We start from the raw sequence: 25,055 nt of genomic DNA, 5'->3' as shown, positions 1-25,055 counted from the left end.
ATGGTAGTAGGGAGCCGTAAGGGAGGATGGGAGTAGGGAGCAGTGAGGAAGCATGGGAGTAGGGAGCAGTAACAGAGAATGGGAGTAGGGAGCAGTAAGGGAGGATGGGAGTAGGGAGCAGTAAGGGAGGATGGGAGTAGGGAGCAGTGAGGAAGGGTGCAGGGAACAGTAAGGAAGGATGGGAGTAGGGAGCAATAAGGGAGGATGGGAGTAGGGAGCAGTGAGGAAGGATGGGAATAGGGATCTGTAAGGGAGGATGGGAGTAGGGAGCAGTAAGAGAGGATGGGAGTAGGGAGCAGTAAGGGAGGATGGGAGTAGGGAGCAGTGAGGAAGGATGGTAATAGGAAGCAGTAAGGGAGGATGGAAGTAGGGAGCAGTGAGGAAGGATGGGAGTAGGGAGCAGTAAGGGAGGATGGGAGTAGGGAGCAGTAAGGGAGGATGGAATTAGGGAGCAGTGAGGGAGGATGGGAGTAGGGAGCAGTAAGGGAGGATGGGAGTAGGGAGCAGTAAGGGAGGATGGGAGTAGGGAGCAGTGAGGAAGGGTGCAGGGAACAGTAAGGGAAGATGGGAGTAGGGAGCAGTAAGGGAGGATGGGAGTAGGGAGCAGCAAGGGAGGATGGGAGTAGGGAGCAGTGAGGGAGGATGGGAGTAGGGAGCAGTGAGGAAGGGTGCAGGGAACAGTAAGGGGGGATGGGAGTAGGTAGCAGTGAGGAAGGATGGGAGTAGGGAGCAGTAAGGGAGGATGGGATTAGGGAGCAGTAAGGGAGGATGGGAGTAGGGAGCAGTAAGGGAGGATGGGAGTAGGGAGCAGTAAGGGAGGATGGGAGTAAGGAGCAGTGAGGAAGGATGGGAATAGGGAGCAGTAAGGGAGGATGGGAGTAGGGAGCAGTAAGGGAGGATGGGAGTAGGGAGCAGTGAGAAAGGATGGGAGTAGGGAGCAGTAAGGGAGGATGGGAGTAGGGAGCAGTAAGGGAGGATGGGAGTAGGGAGCAGTGAGGAAGGGTGCAGGGAACAGTAAGGGAGGATGAGAGTAGGGAGCAGTAAGGGAGGATGGGAGTAGGAAGCAGTGAGGAAGGGTGCAGGGAACAGTAAGGGAGGAGGGGAGTAGGGAGCAGCAAGGGAGGATGGGAGTAGGGAGCAGTGAGGGAGGATGGGAGTAGGGAGCAGTAAGGAAGGGTGCAGGGAACAGTAAGGGAGGATGGGAGTAGGTAGCAGTGAGGAAGGATGGGAGTAGGGAGCAGTAAGGGAGGATGGGATTAGGGAGCAGTAAGGGAGGATGGGAGTAGGGGGGAGGATGGGAGTAGGGAGCAGTAAGGGAGGATGGGAGTAGGGAGCAGTAAGGGAGGATGGGAGTAGGGAGCAGTGAGGAAGGATGGGAATAGGAAGCAGTAAGGGAGGATGGAAGTAGGGAGCAGTGAGGAAGGATGGGAGTAGGGAGCAGTAAGGGAGGATGGGAGTAGGGAGCAGTAAGGGAGGATGGAATTAGGGAGCAGTGAGGGAGGATGGGAGTAGGGAGCAGTAAGGGAGGATGGGAGTAGGGAGCAGTAAGGGAGGATGGGAGTAGGGAGCAGTGAGGAAGGGTGCAGGGAACAGTAAGGGAGGATAGGAGTAGGGAGCAGTAAGGGAGGATGGGAGTAGGGAGCAGCAAGGGAGGATGGGAGTAGGGAGCAGTACGGGAGGATGGGAGTAGGGAGCAGTGAGGAAGGGTGCAGGGAACAGTAAGGGAGGATGAGAGTAGGGAGCAGTAAGGGAGGATGGGAGTAGGGAGCAGTAAGGGAGGATGGGAGTAGGGAGCAGTGAGGAAGGATGGGAATAGGGATCTGTAAGGGAGGATGGGAGTAGGGAGCAGTAAGAGAGGATGGGAGTAGGGAGCAGTAAGGGAGGATGGGAGTAGGGAGCAGTGAGGAAGGATGGTAATAGGAAGCAGTAAGGGAGGATGGAAGTAGGGAGCAGTGAGGAAGGATGGGAGTAGGGAGCAGTAAGGGGGGATGGTAGTAGGGAGCAGTAGGGGGGATGGGAGTAGGGAGCAGTGAGGAAGGATGGGAATAGGGAGCAGAAAGAGAGGATGGGAGTAGGAAGCAGTGAGGAAGGGTGCAGGGAACAGCAAGGGAGGATGGTAGTAGGGAGCAGTAAGGGAGGATGGGAGTAGGGAGCAGTGAGGAAGCATGGGAGTAGGGAGCAGTAAGGGAGGATGGGAGTAGGGAGCAGTAAGGGAGGATGGGAGTAGGGAGCAGTGAGGAAGGGTGCAGGGAACAGTAAGGAAGGATGGGAGTAGGGAGCAGTAAGGGAGGATGGGAGTAGGGAGCAGTGAGGAAGGATGGGAAAAGGGATCTGTAAGGGAGGATGGGAGTAGGGAGCAGTAAGAGAGGATGGGAGTAGGGAGCAGTAAGGGAAGATGGGAGTAGGGAGCAGTGAGGAAGGCTGGTAATAGGAAGCAGTAAGGGAGGATGGAAGTAGGGAGCAGTGAGGAAGGATGGGAGTAGGGAGCAGTAAGGGAGGATGGGAGTAGGGAGCAGTAAGGGAGGATGGAATTAGGGAGCAGTGAGGGAGGATGGGAGTAGGGAGCAGTAAGGGAGGATGGGAGTAGGGAGCAGTAAGGGAGGATGGGAGTAGGGAGCAGTAAGGGAGGATGAGAGTAGGGAGCAGTGAGGAAGGGTGCAGGGAACAGTAAGGGAGGATGGGAGTAGGGAGCAGTAAGGGAGGATGGGAGTAGGGAGCAGCAAGGGAGGATGGGAGTAGGGAGCAGTGAGGGAGGATGGGAGTAGGGAGCAGTGAGGAAGGGTGTAGGGAACAGTAAGGGAGGATGGGAGTAGGTAGCAGTGAGGAAGGATGGGAGTAGGGAGCAGTAAGGGAGGATGGGATTAGGGAGCAGTAAGGGAGGATGGGAGTAGGGAGCAGTAAGGGAGGATGGGAGTAGGGAGCAGTAAGGGAGGATGGGAGTAGGGAGCAGTGAGGAAGGATGGGAATAGGGAGCAGTAAGGGAGGATGGGAGTAGGGAGCAGTAAGGGAGGATGGGAGTAGGGAGCAGTGAGGAAGGATGGGAGTAGGGAGCAGTAAGGGAGGATGGGAGTAGGGAGCAGTAAGGGAGGATGGGAGTAGGGAGCAGTGAGGAAGGGTGCAGGGAACAGTAAGGGAGGATGAGAGTAGGGAGCAGTAAGGGAGGATGGGAGTAGGAAGCAGTGAGGAAGGGTGCAGGGAACAGTAAGGGAGGATGGGAGTAGGGAGCAGTAAGGGAGGATGGGAGTAGGGAGCAGCAAGGGAGGATGGGAGTAGGGAGCAGTGAGGGAGGATGGGAGTAGGGAGCAGTGAGGAAGGGTGCAGGGAACAGTAAGGGAGGATGGGAGTAGGTAGCAGTGAGGAAGGATGGGAGTAGGGAGCAGTAAGGGAGGATGGGATTAGGGAGCAGTAAGGGAGGATGGGAGTAGGGAGCAGTAAGGGAGGATGGGAGTAGGGAGCAGTAAGGGAGGATGGGAGTAGGGAGCAGTAAGGGAGGATGGGAGTAGGGAGCAGTGAGGAAGGATGGGAATAGGAAGCAGTGAGGGAGGATGGAAGTAGGGAGCAGTGAGGAAGGATGGGAGTAGGGAGCAGTAAGGGAGGATGGGAGTAGGGAGCAGTAAGGGAGGATGGAATTAGGGAGCAGTGAGGGAGGATGGGAGTAGGGAGCAGTAAGGGAGGATGGGAGTAGGGAGCAGTAAGGGAGGATGGGAGTAGGGAGCAGTGAGGAAGGGTGCAGGGAACAGTAAGGGAGGATGGGAGTAGGGAGACGTAAGGGAGGATGGGAGTAGGGAGCAGCAAGGGAGGATGGGAGTAGGGAGCAGTAAGGGAGGAAGGGTGCAGGGAACAGTAAGGGAGGATGAGAGTAGGGAGCAGTAAGGGAGGATGGGAGTAGGGAGCAGTAAGGGAGGATGGGAGTAGGGAGCAGTAAGGGAGGACGGGAGTAGGGAGCAGTAAGGGAGGACGGGAGTAGGGAGCAGTAAGGGAGGATGGGAGTAGGGAGCAGTAAGGATGGATGGGAGTAGGGAGCAGTAAGGGAGGATGGGAATAGGGAGCAGTAAGGGAGGATGGGAATAGGGAGCAGTAAGGGAGGATGGGAGTAGGGAGCAGTAAGGACGGATGGGAGTAGGGAGCAGTGAGGAAGGATGGGAGTAGGGAGCAGTAAGGGAGGATGGGAGTAGGGATGAGTAAGGGAGGATGGGAGTAGGGAGCAGTGAGGAAGGGTGCAGGGAACAGTAAGGGAGGATGAGAGTAGGGAGCAGTAAGGGAGGATGGGAGTAGGGAGCAGTAAGGGAGGATGGGAGTAGGGAGCAGTAAGGGAGGATGGGAGTAGTGAGGAAGGATGGGAGTAGGGAGCAGTAAGGGAGGATGGGAGTAGGGAGTAGTGAGGGAGGATGGGAGTAGGGAGCAGTAAGGGAGGATGGGAGTAGGGAGCAGTGAGGATGGGAGTAGGGAGCAGTAAGGGAGGATGGGAGTAGGGAGCAGTGAATAGGATGGGAGTAGGGAGCAGTGAGAGAGGATGGGAGTAGGGAGCAGTAAGGGAGGATGGGAGTAGGGAGCAGTAAGGGAGGATGGGAGTAGGGAGCAGTAAGGGAGGATGGGAGTAGGGAGCAGCAAGGGAGGATGGGAGTAGGGAGCAGTGAGGGAGGATGGGAGTAGGGAGCAGTGAGGAAGGGTGCAGGGAACAGTAATGGAGGATGGGAGTAGGTAGCAGTGAGGAAGGATGGGAGTAGGGAGCAGTAAGGGAGGATGGGATTAGGGAGCAGTAAGGGAGGATGGGAGTAGGGAGCAGTAAGGGAGGATGGGAGTAGGGAGCAGTAAGGGAGGATGGGAGTAGGGAGCAGTGAGGAAGGATGGGAATAGGGAGCAGTAAGGGAGGATGGGAGTAGGGAGCAGTAAGGGAGGATGGGAGTAGGGAGCAGTGAGGAAGGATGAGAGTAGGGAGCAGTAAGGGAGGATGGGAGTAGGAAGCAGTAAGGGTGGATGGGAGTAGGGAGCAGTGAGGAAGGATGGGAATAGGGAGCAGTGAGGAAGGATGGGAGTAGGGAGCAGTAAGGGAGGACGTGAGTAGGGAGCAGTAAGGGAGGATGGGAGTAGGGAGCAGTAAGGGAGGATGGGAGTAGGGAGCAGTGAGGGAGGATGGGAGTAGGGAGCAGTGAGGAAGGGTGCAGGGAACAGTAAGGGAGGGTGGGAATAGGGAGCAGTGAGGAAGGATGGGAGTAGGGAGCAGTACGAGAGGATGGGAATAGGGTGCAGTAAGGGAGGATGGGAGTAGGGAGCAGTAAGGGAGGATGGGAGTAGGGATCAATAAGGGAGGATGGGAGTAGGGAGCAGTGAGGAAGGATGGGAATAGGGAGCAGTAAGGGAGGATGGGAGTAGGGAGCAGTAAGGGAGGATGGGAGAAGGGAGCAGTGAGGAAGGGTGCAGGGAACAGTAAGGGAGGATGAGAGTAGGGAGCAGTAAGGGAGGATGGGAGTAGGGAGCAGTAAGGGAGGATGGGAGTAGGGAGCAGTAAGGGAGGATGGGAGTAGGGAGCAGTAAGGAAGGATGGGAGTAGGGAGCAGTAAGGGAGGATGGGAGTAGGGAGCAGTAAGGGAGGATGGGTGTAGGGAGCAGTGAGGAAGGGTGCAGGGAACAGTAAGGGAGGATGAGAGTAGGGAGCAGTAAGGGAGGATGGGAGTAGGGAGCAGTAAGGGAGGACGGGAGTAGGGAGCAGTAAGGGAGGATGGGAGTAGGGAGCAGTAAGGGAGGACGGGAGTAGGGAGCAGTAAGGGAGGATGGGAGTAGGGAGCAGTAAGGGAGGATGGGAATAGGCGAGCAGTAAGGGAGGATGGGAATAGGGAGCAGTAAGGGAGGATGGGAGTAGGGAGCAGTAAGGGAGGATGGGAGTAGGGAGCAGTAAGGGAGGATGGGAGTAGGGAGCAGTGAGGAAGGATGGGAGTAGGGAGCAGTAAGGGAGGATGGGAGTAGGGATCAGTAAGGGAGGATGGGAGTAGGGAGCAGTGAGGAAGGGTGCAGGGAACAGTAAGGGAGGATGAGAGTAGGGAGCAGTAAGGGAGGATGGGAGTAGTGAGCAGTAAGGGAGGATGGGAGTAGGGAGCAGTAAGGGAGGATGGGAGTAGGGAGCAGTGAGGAAGGATGGGAGTAGGGAGCAGTAAGGGAGGATGGGAGTAGGGAGTAGTGAGGGAGGATGGGAGTAGGGAGCAGTAAGGGAGTATGGGAGTCGGGAGCAGTGAGGAGGATGGGAGTAGGGAGCAGTAAGGGAGGATGGGAGTAGGGAGCAGTGAGAGAGGATGGGAGTAGGGAGCAGTAAGGGAGGATGGGAGTAGGGAGCAGTAAGGGAGGATGGGAGTAGGGAGCAGTAAGGGAGGATGGGAGTAGGGAGCAGTAAGGGAGGATGGGAGTAGGGAGCAGTAAGGGAGGATGGGAGTAGGGAGCAGTAAGGGAAGATGGGAATAGGACTTCAACAAATAAAACTTCTATTCAGCTACGACATGACCTCACGTGCGTGCTGAACTTCTGGGCCACAACATCATGGAGGCTCCAGAAATACCGTCTTTACACACCACCATCAGTCATACGAATCTTACATCAGCCCTATTGCAGGTGCAGCTTCCCCATCTGAGTATGGCCATCTTTGTGAGGGGTTCAGCGTCTTTGCATGAAGCCGTATTCAGCAACGCGCCCTGCGACAATTCCATAAGGCGCCCATAAGACGGACCATCCCTGCGTGTCATTTTAGCCACGTCCCCGTTATCTCCCAGTCATTGACCAGGAACACCCCTCACACTTCTGCTACTCTGCGTCCAGACCTGTACTGCGACTCTGCGTATAAAGGGCCCGATTCAGACCTGATCGCTGCTGAGCGATATTGCAGAGGTCTGCGGTCAGATAGCCGCCACCTATAGAGAGTGAAAACCCGCCCCGTGCAAGTGTGAGAATGCATGCGTACGCCGTGCGAAAACCTCTCCAGACAGCGGACATCTGCAAATCCGTTCAGAAATCACTCGCCATCAAATGATTTTTCCATACTGTGCAGTGTGTGCATAGCCCAGGACTTACTCGTACAGTGCGATAGAATCAGGCTGATCGGGGCCGGAGCTGACGTCAGACACCCTCCCAGAAAACGCTTGGGCACGCCTGCGTTTTTCTTGACACTCCCAGAAAATGGCCAGTTACCACCCCCAAACGTCCTCTTCCTGTCAATCACCTTGCAATCAAAATTTTCGCACCATCCTGTCGCTGTTTGGCGACGCGCCTGTGCATTGCAGTTCATACACATGCGCAGTCGTTCGATAATTGCCCGCTATGCGATCAGGTCTGAATCGGGCCCAAAACCGGGAAGAATGCGCTGTGCGACTCAAACGCATGTGCAGACGGTAAAATATAGGGGGTCATTCCGAGTTGATCGCTCGCTAGCAGTTTTTAGCAGCCATGAAAACACTATGCCGCCTCCCACTGGGAGTGTATTTTAGCTTAGCAGAAGTGCGAACGTTTTTATCGCAGAGCGCCTGCAAAAAAAAATTCTGTAGTTTCAGAGTAGCTCAAAACCTACTCAGCGCTTGCGATCACTTCAGACTATTCAGTTCCGGATTTGACGTCACACACCCGCCCAGCGTTCGCCCAGCCACGCCTGCGTTTTCCCAGGCGCGCCTGCGTTTTTCCAAACACTCCCTGAAAACGGTCAGTTGCCACCCAGAAACGCCCACTTCATGTCAATCACTCTGCGGCAACCAGTGCGACTGAAATGCATCGCTAGACCCTGTGCAAAACTGCATCTTTCGTTGTGCCCGTACGTCGCGCGTGCGCATTGCACCGCATACGCATGCGCAGAACTGCCGGTTTTTAGCCTGATCGCTGCGCTGCGAACAAATGCAGCTAGCGATCAACTCGGAATGACCTCCATAGTCCGTTTGCGTGAATATTGGCACAGCGTCCGATTCGGGCACAATGTGTCGGTTATATACCCGGTGCACGCTGCCGGCAGTTTGGGTTTCGCCCTCCAGTTGGCCAGGTGTCACATCCAGTGTTTTGTGACTGTCCTGCAGACAGCCCTGCTGGTGATCATCCCAGCCTGCTGGAGTATGACAGGGGAGTTCCTGAGCTGCTCAGTGCTGTGCATTTACACTACACACATTGCAGTTCTCTCCCTGCAGTGGAGCTAATGGACCAGTGATCACAGACAAACACTTGTCTGGCCTGGGGGGGATCTTTTCCCGGGTTCCCCGGTCCGCTTCTTGTTAACCCCTGGAATTCTGCAGAGACCCTGCACCCCTTCCCCCCCAGCAGTGATGGAGTTAACATTTTCCCTTGGTGGGTCCGACCCTGAGAACGATTTTGGGCTGTCTTAATATTTTATCAGCTACAAGGTCAGTGGTAAACTTCCAGCCCTGGTAACAGAGGCCCAGCTACCTCATTGCTACAGACTGGATCATTAGCAGCTCTGCAGAGAGGTAGGTGATGCTCAGGGTGGGTGGCTGGGGGCTGATCTCAGACACATCTGCTGCATTATATCTCGTAATAGAGAGTCAGGGGGGCAGAGTGCATGCAGGGGTGAAGTGAGCTGGGCATGGTGACTCCTGGGACCCTGGGGTAGCCCCTCAATGCTGGGGTGGGGGGTCTCCCACAATGCTGTCATCACTGTATACATTACTCTGCAGAATCCCCAGTCCTTCCACTCTGAATGTCTGTCTCTAAGCAAAGTTAGGAGCTGTCATTGTGCTGTGTTGGTCCCATAGGTAATTGCTGCCCCCCACCCTCCTACCCGCTACCCCCTCCCTACCAGCTCGTCCCCTTTAACTCGCCTGGACACGAATGATACATTTTTTTGGCATTATTTGTTCACTGTGTAAACACTAAACAGGAACAGACAAAGTGATACAAAGAGGAAGTGAGGAGAGTGGGATATAACATTGTCTGGGCATAGCTGGCCCGATGGGTTCCTAGGACCTGAGAGTGCGGGTACACAGTGGCAGCAGGGTAAGAGACACCCAACTATTATAAGAGAGAGAGAAGGAGAAAGAGAAGGGATCAGAGAGAGAGAAAGAGAGACAGAGTGGAAGACAGAGGGAGACAGTGAGAGACAGACAGACAGACAGAGGGAGAGAGATAGTGAGAGGGAGAGACTGTGGGAGAGAGACTGTGAGAGAGAGAAAGAGAAGGGACGAGAGAGAGAGAGAGAGAGAGAGAGAGAGAGACAGAGTGGAAGGCAGAGGGAGACAGACAGAGGGAGAGAGAAGAGGGAGAGACTGTGAGAGAGAGACTGAGAGAGAGAGAGAGAGAGAGAGTGGAAGGCAGAGGGAGACAGTGAGAGAGAGACAGACAGACAGAGGGAGAGAGAGAGAGAGAGTGTGTGTGTGTGTGTGTGTGTGTGTGTGTGTGTGTGTGTGTGTGTGTGTGTGAGAGAGAGAGAGAGAGAGAGAAGGGATCAGAGAGAGACAGAGTGAAAGGCAGAGGGAGACAGAGAGAAACAGACAGAGAGGGAGAGACAGTGAGAGGGAGAGAGAGACAGACTCAGGGAGACAGTGAGAGAGAGAGAGAGAGAGAGAGAGAGAGAGAGAGACAGACAGACAGACAGGTAGACAGAAGAGAGACAGTGATAGGGAGAGTGTGTGTGTGTGTGTGTGTGTGTGTGTGTGTGTGTGTGTGTGTGTGTGTGTGTGTGTGTGTGTGTGTGTGTGTGTGAGAGAGAGAGAGAGAGAGCAAGAGAACAGCAGACAGTGAGAGAGAGGGAAACAGAGAGGGTCATTCCGAGTTGATCGCTCGCTAGCTATTTTTTGCAGCGCTGCGATCAGATAGTCGCCGCCTATAGGGGAGTGTATTTTCTCTTTGCAAGTGTGCGAACGCCTGTGCAGCCAAGCAGTATAAAAACAGTTTGTGCAGTCTCTGAGTAGCTCAGGACTTACTCAGCCGCTGCGATCACTTCAGTTTTTTTGGTCCCGGAATTGACGTCAGACACCCGCCCTGCAAACGCCTGGACACGCCTGAGTTTTTCCAAACACTCCCAGAAAACGGTCAGTTGCCACCAACAAACTCCCTCTTCCTGTCAATCTCCTTGCGATCGGCCGTGCGAATGGATTCTTCGTTAAATCTATCGCTCAGCAACAATCCGCTTTGTACTCGTATGACGCACCTGCGCATTGCGGTGCATGCGCAGTAGTGACCTGATCGCTGCGCTGCGAAAAACGTCAGCGTGCGATGAGGTTGGAATAACCCCCAGAGACAGAGAGGGAGTTATACAGAGGGAGAGAGATGTGTGCTCAGGGAATAGTTACTAAGATCTCTTTGAGCTTAGTATCAGGACTGCTTATATATCATGTTATACACTATAGAATATATACATATTTATTTCACCTATCTCAGTCATTATTTTCCCCGTGATATTAATACACATCATATATAAAGTGGCATCAGACTGGAATAAAAAGGTGACAACTGTATGCCAGATACACATTATTATATTTTAATTAGTTTATTGCTCATTTACAGTCATATTATATTATGTGTGGTCTCTTATACGGGTCTACTACGATTCCGGCGCCGGGATCCCGACAGCCGGCATATAAAGTGCCCCCCCTCTTATACAGTATGTATTCTTTTCCCCATATTACAGCACTATCGCAGTGTATACAGTATAGTGTGGAGCAGGCAATTTAATCCCATTAATAGTGTCACAGGTAGCCAGGCAGTGCCACACCATTGTACCGGGTGTGGTTCATCAAATCGACAGTGTCTAGGTCGACAATGTTTAGGTCGACCACTGTAGGTCGACAGTCACTAGGTCGACATGGATGGAAGGTCGACAGGGTTTCTAGGTCGACATGTGCTAGGTCGACAGGTCTAAAGGTCGACATGAGGATATATATTTTTTTGTGTCGTTTTCTTCGTAGAGTTACCGGGATCCCAAATTAGTGCACCGCGTCCCCTCGCATGGCTCGCTTCGCTCGCCATGCTTCGGGCATGGTGCCTTCGCTCCGCTACCGCTTCGCTCGGCACACTTTACCGTTCCAATCGTAGTCCACGTGGATCGTTAAGTATGAAAAAATTCAAAAAAAGAAAAAAAATTTGAAAAACTCATGTCGACCTTTAGACCTGTCGACCTAGCACATGTCGACCTAGAACCCCTGTCGACCTTCCATCCATGTCGACCTAGTGACTGTCGACCTATAGTGGTCGACCTAAACATTGTCGACCTAGACACTGTCGATCTTCAGACCGGATCCCATTGTACCAACTGCGTCAGGATGTGCACGGTGTTCTGTACATGTCTGACAAGTACAGGTTATGGCGACATGAACATTAAAAGCCGGCGTCCGTTTATCATGATGATTTTTTTTTTTTCATTGTTATAGTTATTTATACATTTATTTAGACACGTCGGCATTTTCGTGTTCCTTATGGTTTAAATAGAGCATTCTGGTGTATTCGTTCCCCTGAAGCATGCAGGGTTAATGGCAGAGTCTTTGCAGCCCCTGTACTTTCTGGAGCGCTTCCCCCACACACAGCACCCAGCAGACAATTACTGCCTGTATGAGCAAGGGCTGGTGGTGTAATAATTGCACAGTGATATCACAGTCCCCTGCCACAGGCAAAGGTTATTAATAGTGGGACATACAGAGGTGCAGGGAGAGAGTTGGGCAGGGGTGCTATGACTGTGTAGGTCAGAGGTCACCGGTATAAATACACACAGAGATTACAGAAGTCATGTACATCAATACACACAGGGGGAGAATTATCAACGCTTGGAGAGAGATAGGGGGATATTCAATTAGCAGCGATAACGGACTTTTCGCGCAAAAAGTCCGGTTTTCGCGCAAAAAAACGGACTTTTCCCGCGAAAACGCAATTACAGCCTATTCAATTTTCCGGGAAAATTTATCGGTGATAATTTTTTCGCTAATTTCACTTCACCTACTCTGAGCAGGTAAAAAGTTGGGAAAAGTCACTATTTTAAAGTAAAAATGTTTGGATATGGTACAGAACTCCTGGGACGCCCCCCTTAATGACTAATTAGGCACGTTGAAGTTTTTAATTATTTTTAATTGGCCAATAATGACATGTCATTTTTGGGGTGAAAAAGTACAAAGTGATGGAAATTGGGGTTCAAGGTATGGGACAGGTATATCGGGGTGCTTTATGAGTGGGACTGGTGTTTTTAGGCTTGCAGATGGGAGTAATCGGTCTGTTTCCACTTTTTTTTTAAGTACCCTAAAATGACCCAAATATATACTTATACCCATTTTCATGTACCCCAAATTTAATGAGAGCATTTATTTTGCTCCAAAAAACTTGCTTTCTATCATTTTTTTGCATTAAAAAAAAAATGCATATAACAGCCATTTCACACAATTTAAGTCCCCAAAAACTCTCTAATGTGATCTCTAATACACTTCTCTTCTGTTTTCCTATGTTAGTTTACCATTTTTTGGGGTACAGGCTGATTTCCCCATTTTCACCTACACTTTTCACTGCAAGAATTTTCAGGTGAAACCCGTTTGGAATTAAATAGGTTGAAAAATGGGAGCGTTTTCGCTGCAATTTTCGCCCGATTGGCGCGAAAAAAATTTGAGCGAAAAATTGCAGCGAATTTACGGATAATTGAATACCCTAGATAAAGTGAAGAGAGTTGAAGTACCAAACAAGTGGACAGTTTTAAGGAGCCCATTTATCATTAAATATTTGCGGCTGTTTCCCCGAAAACACCTGTTTTTGGAAGGTATCTGCAAGCAGCAGATATCTCTGCATTTCTGACTGCAGTCGCAACCCTCATCGGTTTCTACGGGGGATGCGATGCTGTCAGATTTACCAAGGAGCTTGGCCCCCTGCAGCTAATGCCATATGAAGATGGCGTTAGTTTATTGTAGTCTATGGGCACCAATTTGCAGGAAGAACTCCGGAACCCTCCCCAGCAATGGGCGCGGCGCATGCTTGGTCAGTAGACCGTGCATGCGCTAGAGTCCCGGCACTGAAGTGAGTACGTTGCAAGGATGGGCTCCTAACAAATACCTCCCAACTGTCCCGATTTTCGCAGGACAGTCCTGTTTTTTGGGACTGTCCCGCTGTCCCTCCCGCGGGCAACAGTGTCTTGCGGTGGGTGGGGGGGAAGGGGGGCAGTTGGGAGGCTCTGTCACTCGCTGCTCGGCTTAGTGCAGCGATGAATAGACGCTGTGTGCATGCGCATAGCGTCTATTCCCGGGAGGCAGAGGGACTGTGACTACAATGGGAGGCGTGGCCCGCAATCACGTCATAGCTCTGAAGCCATGCCCCCTTCCCCACAGGTCACGCCCCCTTTTCGGCAAAGGTCCCGATTTTCCTGCCGTGAATGTTGGGAGGTATGCTGTCAGGAGCGGATTGGTTGGTACCTTATCTCTCTCCAAGATTTGATAAATCTCCTCCACAGTTGTATAAAGTAAAATAGACATTCCTGCTGTGTGTGTGTTCATATACCTGTATAATACACTAAGCCTAGGGTGGGTACGGGTCGTTGGATCGACCACACTTAGGTCAACAGTCATTAGGTCGACCACTATTGGTCAACATGCATTAGGTCGACAGGGTTGCTAGGTCGACGTGGTCTATAGGTCGACATGAGATAGGTCGACATGAAAAAAGGTCGACATGAGTATTTTTAATTTTTTTGGTGTCGTTTTCTTCGTACAGTGACCGGGAACCCCAATTAGTGCACCGTGCAAGGTACCTCGCTGCGCTCGGCACAGGTTACCATTCCCAATTGTCACAAGCGTTTCAGTTACACCTCCACCTGCGGCTGAGTCAGCGGAACGCTGCTGCTCTTACATAGGCAAAGCTCAGTGTGGGCGCAGTGACGGAACTGAGTGCGGTGCAAAGTTGCACACTAGTTTAAGTACGCCTGTGTTCAATCGTATCTTTCTCACCAAGGGGGAGATGTACTAAGTACTGAGAGGGATAAAGTAGCAGCCAATCAGCTCCTATTGGTCATGTTACATGCTGTGTTTGAAAATGACAGCTATGGGCTGATTGGTTGGTACTTTATCAAGCCGTACCCGTAAGACGCGCCTGCACATTGCGGTGCATACGCATGCGCAGTAGTGAGCAGATCGCTGCTCTGCGAAAAACAGCAGTGTGCGATCAGGACGGAATGACCCCCCTGATCGCTAGGGTGCGTTTTTTGCATCCATGCAATCAGGTTGTTGTCGTCTACAGGGGGAGGGGGAATTAGCTGCGCAGGGGTGCGTTCGGATGTGTTGGAGAGCTGCACAAACTAATTTTGTGCAGTCTCTGCGCAGCCCAGGACTTACTCAGCCGCTGCGATGATCGGGGCCGGAGCTGATGTCAGAAACCCTCCCTCCAAACGGTTGGTCCCTCCTGCGTTTTTCTGGACACTCCTTAAAAAACGGTCAGTTGCCACCCACAGACGCCGTCTTCCTGTCAATCTTCTTGCGTTTGCCGGTGCGTTCGGATTAGTCACACCATCCTGTCGCTGCCCGGTGCCCCCCGTCGCTGCCCGGTCTTCCCCGTTGCTGCGGCCTGAAAACACAATGCGGCAATCAGGTCTGAATTACCCCCTCTGACCAATCGGACACTGACCAATCAGATCCCTCCCAGTGTCCCCTGTGGCTCTTGTCATCGACGCATGCGCAGAAGAAGTCTTTGTATTGCACGGGACAGCTCCTTTCGGGAGAACTGTAATACCTTTCTCCTCACTTACAGTCTATATGAGGGGCAGTCTCTCTTGTAGACCCTCACATCCACAGTTTTCACGCTTCATGTGTAATCTGTCTATCCCAGCACCTTCTACAAGAGTGGTCTGAAAGCAGATTTATGGCCGCAGTTCCGTTAACACGCCCTCGGTAAATGTAGCTTATGCTCAGTTGCTATGCAGTTTCGCCCCTACAGCCACAAGTGCAGATGTGACTCTGAATTGCCTGCTGTTACCTACACTCTCCACAGTCGACACCATAAAACGGACTTGCTTGAAGCTGTGCATCAGTCCCTGCATTACCGGAATATGCGAAACGGCATTTTCCACAGTCACACTCGATGCGACTGAAACATGGCTGTCATTCTGCTTATCTCATCTTAGGAAATTTGTATGCGATTATACACAGTATAGAACTATGGGTGTCATTCCCCGAGTTGATCGCTCGCTAGCTAGTTTTAGCAGCCGTGCAAACGCTATGCCGCCGCCCACTGGGGAGTGTATTTTAGCTTAGCAGAAGTGCGAACGCTTGTGCAGCCGAGCTCTACAAAAACAGTTTTGCAGTTTCAGAGTAGCTCTGAACCTACTCAGCGCTTGCGATCACTTCAGCCTATGCGTGTCCGGATAAGACGTCATACACCCGCCCACGAACGCCCAGCCACGCCTGCATTTTTTCAGACACGCCTGCGTTTTTGCAAACACTCCCTGAAAATGGTCAGTTGACACCCAGAAACGACCCCTGCCTGTCAATCTTCTTGCGGCCGCCAGTGCGAAGGAAAACTTTGCTAGAACCTGAGCACAACCACAAAGAGCTTTGTACCCGTACGTCGCTTGTGCGCATTGCGGGGCATACGCATGCGCAGAAATGCAGTTTTTTCACCTGATCGCTGCGCTGCAAAAATCGGCAGCGAGCGATCAACTCGGAATGACCCCCCATACGCGGCATGTATCAAAGAGCACAAACCGGGACAGAGCCGGTCCTTGCGATGTGTTCAGCTTGCTTGATGGCTATTGCCGGGGCGGAATCTGTGGGAACCCTCTGCCGGCTAATAATAATACGATCTGTAACCCACTTACTGTATTTTTGATATATTTTATTATGATGCTCAGTTGCTTCTTGTCTTAGGGCCTAACTTAGCATGGACTGCTGCTGCGGCAGCGTTCCATGCTGATGGCCGGTGCAGTGTGTGCATGCGCAGAAGCCGCACTGCGCGTGCGCACTCAGTGAGATGCGACGGCATGTCACATGTGCGAACGCCTCTGCCTGACGGACAGGCAGAGGCTTTCGCGGGGCGGGAGGGGCCTTCGTGGTGGTGTTTTACTCATTTTCGTGTTTGACCGTCCTATTCTGAGCTGGACATAACTTTACTTTGAGGTGTGTTGGAGAGGGAAGTGGGCGGAGGCAATGCTTTAATAAAAAACAGTGGGCGTTTATAAAAAGCTCTGTGTGATTCTTTCTGAGTCATGCATATAGGAAAGGGAAGCCTGTATCTGATGCATCTCTGTGATTCTGAGTCGTGCATACGGGGAAGGGAAGCCTGTATCTGATGCATCTCTGTGATTCTGAGTCGTGTATACGAGGAAGGGACGCCTGTATCTGATGCATCTCTGTGATTCTGAGTCGTGCATACGGGGAAGGGAAGCCTGTATCTGATGCATCTCTGTGATTCTGAGTCGTGCATACGGGGAAGGGAAGCTTGTATCTGATGCATCTCTGTGATTCTGAGTCGTGCATACGGGGAAGGGAAGCCTGTATCTGATGCATCTCTGTGATTCCGAGTCATGCATACGGGGAAGGGAAGCCTGTATCTGATGCATCTCTGTGATTCTGAGTCGTGTATACGAGGAAGGGACGCCTGTATCTGATGTATCGCTGTGATTCTGAGTCATGCATATGGGAAAGGGAAGCCTGTATCTGATGCATCTCTGTGATTCTGAGTCATGCGTACGGGGAAGGGAAGCCTGTATCTGATGTATCTCTGTGATTCTGAGTCGTGTATACGAGGAAGGGAAGCCTGTATCTGATGTATCTCTGTGATTCTGAGTCATGCATATGGGAAAGGGAAGCCTGTATCTGATGCATCTCTGTGATTCTGAGTCATGCCTACGGGGAAGGGAAGCCTGTATCTGATGCATCTCTGGCATGGGGCTGGTGCAATTGGAAATATTAATGGTGACGCTTGCGGCAGCCGGAGTAATATCAATGGGCAGAATGGGTTTTCACTTGCAGATGCACAAACCCCCACAAATTAGTTGAATGGATTCTTGCATTAGCATAAGCTAGTAAGGCTCGAGAGCACACTATATATCATGTGCAGTTAACAGAATTCATTTTTTTCAATTGTTTGGGGTGCTTGGTGCAGCTCTCAGTATTTGCTCCTTTTATGTATGCTGGGTTAGTGAAAGTGTATTGAAGGTGACTATAGTAGACGTGGTTGTCGATATCTCCCAGCGTTATGGTTTTGGTTGGTGGCCAGCTGCACTCATGGCGACTTATATATACAGCAGTCATTCAGAGACCTCCGCTGAGCGCAGTATATAATTCGGAGCTCCCATTCTCCGTCTGTCAGGCATTGTTCTCTGATGAATTTCCTCCTGTTTGTGTGCAGGCAGTAGCTGAGTTAATGAACGCTGCCAGGTCTCCCCTCAGCGGGCGATAGCGGTGAGCAGTCTCTACAGCCCTGGGACGCATGACCATGCAATGTCACCTCACTCTGGAAGAAGCTAAGGGAATATTTATTGCCGTTAATTAAAAAGTTCCATTATTAGAACGACCTGTGGATTTCTATTTTCTAATTAGTTTCTTCGCTGGAGATTCTGGAGGAGAGGAAACTGCACATAATTCACTTAAACGGCTTTCTATAAATACCAGATGTGACTTTATCAACGTCCTTGTCATAAGAGAATAATCTGGTGCCCACGGATTGCGTGCGTGTTGGTAGGGAGGATGCGAAAGTGGTCTGTTCTTATTGTACGTTTGCTTTGGTGTGTAGTCTTATTTCTTTCTTTCTATGGGGGAGATTTATCAAATATTGGAGAGAGATAAAGTACCGTCCAATCAGCTCCTGTCATTTTTCAAACACAGGGGCAGATTGATATTCTTTGCTAAATGATGCTCCAACCAATCAGCTCATAACTGTCATTTTTCAAACACATGACAGGAGCGAGGAATAACAAGAATGTCACTTGTTGTTACATCTGCCCCTTACAGCCTGTGACACGGCAGGTAGATGCTGATTGGTTGGTACTTTATCTCTCTCCAAGGTTTGATACATCTATCCCTATAAGAGATGAAGCCCCAATCAGGGGAAGGATGGCAACCTTTAGCCCAGGTTAAGGGCGGTTGGCGGTCTCAATGTATGCAATTGACAAAGAACAAATGACTTAGGGATCTATTTATTAAGCCTTGGAGAGAGATAAACTGGACGGAGATCATGTACCAGGCAATCAGCTCCTAACTGCCATGTTACAGGCTGCTTTTGAAAAATGACAGTTAGGAGCTGATTGATTGGTACTTGGGGTCTATGTACTAAACCCTTGGATGGAGAGAAAGTGGGCAGAGATAAAGTGCCAACCAATCAGCTCCTAACTGTCATGATAAAGGCTTTGTTTGAATAATGACAGTTAGGAGCTGATTGGTTGGAACTTTATCTCCATCCAAGGCTTAGTAAACAGACTCCTAAGATGTTATAGGGCCATGCCTAGCATTACACCATCCTCCAACCCCTATCAATTGTTACACCAGAACAAACAGGACGTAGGATAAGTGCGGTGGCGTAGCGTGTGATGGGTGTAGAGCTCGTGTCTGATTTCTGATGGATCTCTTGCACCAATGATAGGTCTGTAGCAAATTTGCTCTGATCGTGATGGCGGCTACTTCCACAAGCGGTGGATGAGGACGGCCCAGCCCAATAGATGCGGCCAAATCTGACTGTATCCAAGCGTGCACTGCTGATTGTGCCAAATTGCGTGCCACTGTGAGTCAGCCTCTCAGCCTCTGTCCCCAAATCAAACGCAGCCCCATAAAATGTTCCCTCTCCCCTTTGTAAAATATAGTTTTAATATCTCTTCCCTCAAAACTAAACTATATTTTTGCACTTGGACGTGACATGAGGCGCACCAGTGTGCCCAGCAGGCATTTAGTTTTCAGCGGATGCGATCTGGTGAGCTCCACACATCAGGACATGCTAAACGTCATTTCATATGCAGACTCAGTCACATTCATTCTTTAAAGGGAAGACTCGATGGGCCAAGTGGTTCTTATCTGCCGTCACATTCTATGTTCCTAGGAGAAAATAGCAGATTTGCATGGCGGGTCACCCAATTTGCGCTTCAGAAATGGTTTTTACCTATATACTCCCCCGCAACATCTGTGAGACTCCCAAAACAGAGGACCAGCTTCTTGGCTCCACCCACTACCTCAGAGGAGTGGGCCGTCCACTTGCTCGATGACCTGATTCCCAGTTAAGAAGGCCAGTATGGACCCACCCCTCCTCATGCTGTAGTACTGTGTCAGGGGGACTATAGTGACGCGATTCATGTTGCAAAGCCCACCGCACCTTCCACCTAGGCCTTCCCCTCCAGTAACCCCCAGGGTCAGACAGTCTGCAACTGTGTGTTCACGACTCCTGTTAGCAAGAAGCTCTCAGGTGATAATGATATATAGGTTCTTTCATTGGCATGTCTGCGTCCAGCTGTATGACCAGACCGTACATACTAATTACGTGGTGAAATAAATCATTTCAGATTGCTATTGAAGCAGTGCAGGCAGCGGATTCCATGCAGTATCCTTTGTTAGGTGCATATGTGATGCCCCTGATGTGTGTGGGCACAGATTAGTGAGGTGTAGATGGCACCTTGTAATATTCTCGCCAACCGTCTTCCAGCTTCCCTTCGGCAACGGATCTGGCAGGCCGTTCCTTGGATATTATAGCAGAGGTGAGAACCGAACCTAACGAACTGACTGAGCGGGACCTCTACTTGGGCAGAATAATCAACCAGATTTATTTTCAGAGGAGACGGATAAATTGGCGTCACATCTATTAGCGATAATCTACTTTGGCACGGATGACAGGAATACAATGGGAAACTCACTAAAGTTCACAGTGGGCGTGATTTAGATGTGGTTGGAGGTGCTATCGCTGCTGCTTACATAGCCATAGCACTAATATGGTAATGCAGCAACGGGCGCCACGGCTTCTGCTGCATTACCGATCCGATACTGCGTCCTAGGTCGCAGTATCGGCTCTTTCCCAGCACCACTAGGTGGCTTGTGGCACCTGCGGAGACATGCGAGCCGCCTGCCGCAGAGGCCAGGAAATCACAGTGCAACAAAGGGGATCCCTGGCCTCTGCCCTCCGCCTAAACAGCGGCGATGCACCTCCGTTTTCACAAACGGAGCCCGTTGCCGTCCACCCAACGGCATCAGACTGTCAATCACTGGCAGTCTGATACCGGCCCTGCATCCTGTGCAGTACATCAGTACTTTGCGGCGCAGGACGGCACTCCGTCCACATCTGAATCAGCCGTGATAGACCATAACTGAATACCAGCGTGCAGGGGCGGATAAAGGGCCAGGGTGCCCCTAGGCACAAAAGAAACGCTCTGACCGCTATTCACATGGAGCCTCTTGTCAATTATTGCTGTGTAATCAATAATTATCTACACTACAGGTTGAGTATCCCTTATCCAAAATGCTTGGGACCAGAGGTATTTTGGATATGGGATTTTTCCGTATTTCGGAATAATTGCATACCATAATGATATATCATGGTGATGGGACCTAAATCTAAGCACAGAATGCATTTATGTTTTATATACACCTTATACACACAGCCTGAAGGTCATTTTAGCCAATATTTTTTATAACTTTGTGCATTAAACAAAGTGTGTCTCAATTCACACAATTCATTTATGTTTCATATACACCTCATACACACAGCCTGAAGGTAATTTAATACAATATTTTTAATAACTTTGTGTATTAAACAAAGTTTGTGTACATTGAGCCATCAAAAAACAAAGGTTTCACTATCTCACTCAAAAAAGTCCGTATTTCGGAATATTCCGTATTTCGGAATATTTGGATATGGGATACTCAACCTGTACTATATAACTTTAATGATAAATACTAATCCGATTCCGGTTGCAATCACTAATAATACACTAATTAATGTTAGAGCTCTGTTGACTGAGTCACTGTAATTAAGCGTGTATGTAAGGGTGATTTGCAGACAGATATGTATGTGTGTCCCGAACATTGATGTGCTCCGGAACTCCCAGGCATAAATAATCAATAATCAAGTGGATGGAATCAATTATCCTCAGCACTCACGCACAAATTAACTCAGTTCTGATTGCTCTATGGCTGGGATGTACTAAAGGGAAAAATGCGGTAAAACCCCCGTTTTCAGGGTTTTACCGCATTTTCATATGTACTAAGCCCCGAACGCTGCGTTTTTTTGCTGCACAGGGTATCGCCATCTTTGGATGGCAATACCCTATAGAAGCCTATGGGCTTCTTAGCGCCGGCCGTCGCAACCAGCCGCCTCCGCCGCTGACACCAGCCCCCCTTCACCCCGGCTTACCTCTTGTTAAGGTATCCTGGCCCCCGGTAGTCAAACTCCTCCTCCCCTAGCAACCCAGCCGGAGGTCCTTCCGGCTGCAGGAGGAGGAGGAGGCGCTGGGGACAGCCTGCTGCCTGCTTCCCGGCAGCTGAGGAGAGGGAGAGCCCAGGAGGTGACGGAGACCCCCAGCAAACCACCTAACAGGTATCGCGGGGGGCCTCCGTCACCGCATCGCGATGCTAATTGCATATGTTAGTACATATGCGATTATCATCGCTGAGAGGGGCGGCGATGTATGTTAATATACATCCCACCCTACATGAGATAACTGCATTCTGAGTGCCCTACGGGGGAGATGTTTAAGCCTTGGAGGGTGATAAAGTGGAGAGATAAAGTACCAGCCAATCAGCTCCTTACTGCCATGTTACGGGCTGTGTTTGAAAAATGACAAGAGCTGATTGGTTGGTACACTATGTAGACAAAAGTGATTGGACACTGACAGCAATAGATCAACAAGATTTTATTGACGTCAGTACTTTGTAGGGCCACCATGTGCAGTGATTACGGCAGACGTCCTTCTCTGCAATCTGTCCACAGGTTCCTGCACAATAGCAGGTGGTATGTTTTGCCATTCCGCATCGAGTACAATGACCAACTGTGACACTGTAAGGAGGTCGAGACGGCCTAGAACGCAGCTGTAGTTCCAATTCAACCCAGAGGTTCCCAGTGGCGTTAAGATCTGGCCACTTTATCAGGGTGACCGAATCTTGTGTGTACCAGTCCAGCGTCACTCTGGAAACATTACATCACGCAGCCTACGATGACCCCCTTTTCAAACTCGGTTAGCTCCTTCAGGCAAGCCGTTCGTTAGCAAAGGATCTAATCCGTGCCCCATTACCCGCTTTATACCTTCATGAACACGTCTGCTGCAGGAACACACCATTTCGCTTGCGCTTGTAGTAGGTGTTCAATCACCTTCTTCTACATAGCGTACTTTATCTCTCTTCACTTTATGTCTCTCCAAGGCTCGATACATCTTGCCGTTTTGGGCATTTTGACCGCTTTTCCCATATGCACCATGCTCCGGAAAGCGATACTATACATGGCGTTACCTAATAAAAGCCTATGGCCTACTCTCCGCAATGCGCGTGTGCTGGCCGTCAGACATACATGCGCAGAGGGACTCCTGGGTCATAAACCTGGAAGTTCTCTAATCTCAAAGGACAGCTCTTATTGGGATAGGTGTTCTTTGCGATTATAGACGCATGTATACAAGCATACGGCGTTACTTTGCATGCAAAACCCAATGCTTGATGCATCCTGGGGTAAATTTACTAACATTCGGAATTTTTTCCGTTTGAGGTCAAAGTTCAATCACGAATGACATCGAAAGTGTAAATATGCAACTTTTTGAATTTATTCCGACTAATTTACTAAGCTGCCGTATTCTGCATTTTCGGTTTTTCCGATGTCGATGTCATTCGTTTTTTTAGGCAGTGTTTTACGTGAGTGACTTGTAAAACACTGCCGACTTTAATACAATGAATCTCGGCCGGATCTGAGAGATCCGTGCTGGGCTTCATTGTGCACCTTGCAAAAAAAAAAATGTTTAAACTTTTAAAAAAAATGCGTGGGGTCCCCCCTCCTAAGCTAACCAGCCTCGGGCTCTTTAAGCCGGTCCTGGTTGCAAAAATATGGGTTAAAAATTGACAGGGGTTCCCCCATATTTAAACAACCAGCACCGGGCTCTGCGCCTGGTCCTGGTTCCAAAAATACGGGGGACAAAAAGCGTAGGGGTCCCCCGTATTTTTGAAACCAGCACCGGGCTCCACTAGCTGGACAGATAATGCCACAGCCGGGGGTCACTTTTATACAGCGCCCTGCGGCCGTGGCATTAAATACCCAACTAGTCACCCCTGGCCGGGGTACCCTGGAGGAGTGGGAACCCCTTAAATCAAGGGGTCCCCCCCCTCCAGCCACCCAAGGGCCAGGGGTGAAGCCCGAGGCTGTCCCCCCCATCCAAGGGCTGCGGATGGGGGGCTGATAGCCTTTGTTGAAAGTGTTGAATATTGTTTTTAGTAGCAGTACTACAAATCCCAGCAAGCCTCCCCCGCAAGCTGGTACTTGGAGAACCACAAGTACCAGCATGCGGCGGAAAACCGGGCCCGCTGGTACCTGTAGTACTACTACTAAAAAAATACCCCAATAAAGACATAAGACACACACCTTGAAAGTATAACTTTAATACATACATCCACACCACCATATACACATACTTACCTTATGTTCACACGAGGGTCGGTCCTCTTCTCCATGTAGAATCCATGGTGTACCTGTTGAAAAAAATTATACTCACAAAATCCAGGGTAGAAGGCTCTTCTGCTTGTAATCCACGAACTTGTCAAAATAAAAAAACGGACACCCGACCACGAACTGAAAGGGGCCCCATGTTTTCACATGGGACCCCTTTCCCCGAATGCCAGGAACCCTCTCTGACTTATGTCTAAGTGGGTTCCATCAGCCAATCAGGGAACGCCACGTTGTGGCATCCTCCTGATCGGCTGTGTACTCCTGTACTGACTGACAGGCGGCACACGGCAGTGTTACAATGTAGCGCCTATGCGCTCCATTGTAACCAATGGTGGGAACTTTGTGGTCAGCGGGTGACCGAAAGTAACCTCACCGCTGAGCAGAAAGTTCCCACCATTGGTTACAATGGAGCGCATAGGCGCTACATTGTAACACTGCCGTGTGCCGCCTGTCATACAGTACAGGAGCACACAGCCAATCAGGAGGGTGCCACAACGTGGCGCTCCCTGATTGGCTGAAGAAACCCACTTAGACATAAGTCAGAGGGGGTTTCTGGCATTCGGGGAAAGGGGACCCATGTGAAAACATGGGGCCCCTTTCAGTGCGAGGTCGGGTGTCCGTTTTTTTATTTTGACAAGTACCTGGATTACAAATGGATTACAAGAAGAAGAGGCTTCTACACTGGAGTATGTGAGTATAATTTTTCCCACAGGTACACCATGGATTCTACATGGAGAAGAGGACCAACCCTCGTGTGAACATAGGTAAGTATGTGTATATGGAGGTGTGGATGTATGTATTAAAGTTATACTTTCAAGGTGTGTGTCTTATGTTTTTATTGGGGTATTTTTTTAGTAGTAGTACTACAGGTACCAGCGGGCCCCGTTTTCCTCCGCATGCTGCTACTTGTGGTTCTCCAAGTACCAGCTTGCGGGGGAGGCTTGCTGGGACTTGTAGTACTGCTACTAAAAACAATATTAATTTTTTTACACAACGGCTATCAGCCTCCCATCCGCAGCCCATGGATGGGGGGGGGGGGACAGCCTCGGGCTTCACCCCTGGTCCTTGGGTGGCTGGAGGGGGGGGACCCCTTGATTGCAGGGGTCCCCACTCCTCCAGTGTACCCCGGCCAGGGGTGACTAGTTGGTTATGTAATGCCAGGGCCGCCAGGAGCTATATAAAAGTGTCCCCCGGCTGTGGCATTATGTATCTGGCTAGTGGAGCCCGGTGCTGGTTTCAGAAATACGGGGGAACCCTACGCTTTTTGTCCCCCGTATTTTTGGAACCAGGACCAGGCGCAGAGCCCGGTGCTGGTTGTTGAAATATTGGGGTACCTCTATCATTTCCCCCCCCATATTTTTGCAACCAGGACCGGCTCAAAGAGCCCGAGGCTGGTTTTGCTTAGGAGGGGGGACCCCACGCAATTTTTTTTCAAAAAATAAACACTTTCCCATCCCCTTCCCACTGATAAACATGCACGGATCTCATGGATCCCTGCATGCCTATCC

The 25,055-nt window shown here is 50.7% G+C and overlaps 1 protein-coding gene and 1 long non-coding RNA gene across 7 annotated transcripts in view; one reads left to right on the top strand and one right to left on the bottom strand.

The window, feature by feature from the left end:
• Positions 1-25,055, top strand: part of GRAMD1A (GRAM domain containing 1A) — a 268,012-nt gene that overhangs the window by 9,998 nt on the left and 232,959 nt on the right. Inside the window, exon 1 of one of the 6 annotated variants that reach the window (XM_063942240.1) lies at positions 8,367-8,447. The exons of the other annotated variants lie outside the window; for them this stretch is intronic. The gene's annotated coding sequence lies outside the window, so the exon portion shown is untranslated. Of the gene's footprint in view, positions 1-8,366; positions 8,448-25,055 lie in introns of those variants that run through there. 6 annotated transcript variants of the gene reach the window in all.
• LOC134965860 (uncharacterized) overlaps positions 1-25,055 on the bottom strand; it is a 206,593-nt gene that overhangs the window by 139,286 nt on the left and 42,252 nt on the right. The gene's annotated exons all lie outside the window — the stretch shown is intronic.

The sequence above is a fragment of the Pseudophryne corroboree genome, chromosome 10 (genome assembly GCF_028390025.1).
Source record: "Pseudophryne corroboree isolate aPseCor3 chromosome 10, aPseCor3.hap2, whole genome shotgun sequence".
NCBI classification, from domain to species: domain Eukaryota; kingdom Metazoa; phylum Chordata; class Amphibia; order Anura; family Myobatrachidae; genus Pseudophryne; species Pseudophryne corroboree.
This window is presented reverse-complemented; position numbering and strand designations above follow the sequence as displayed.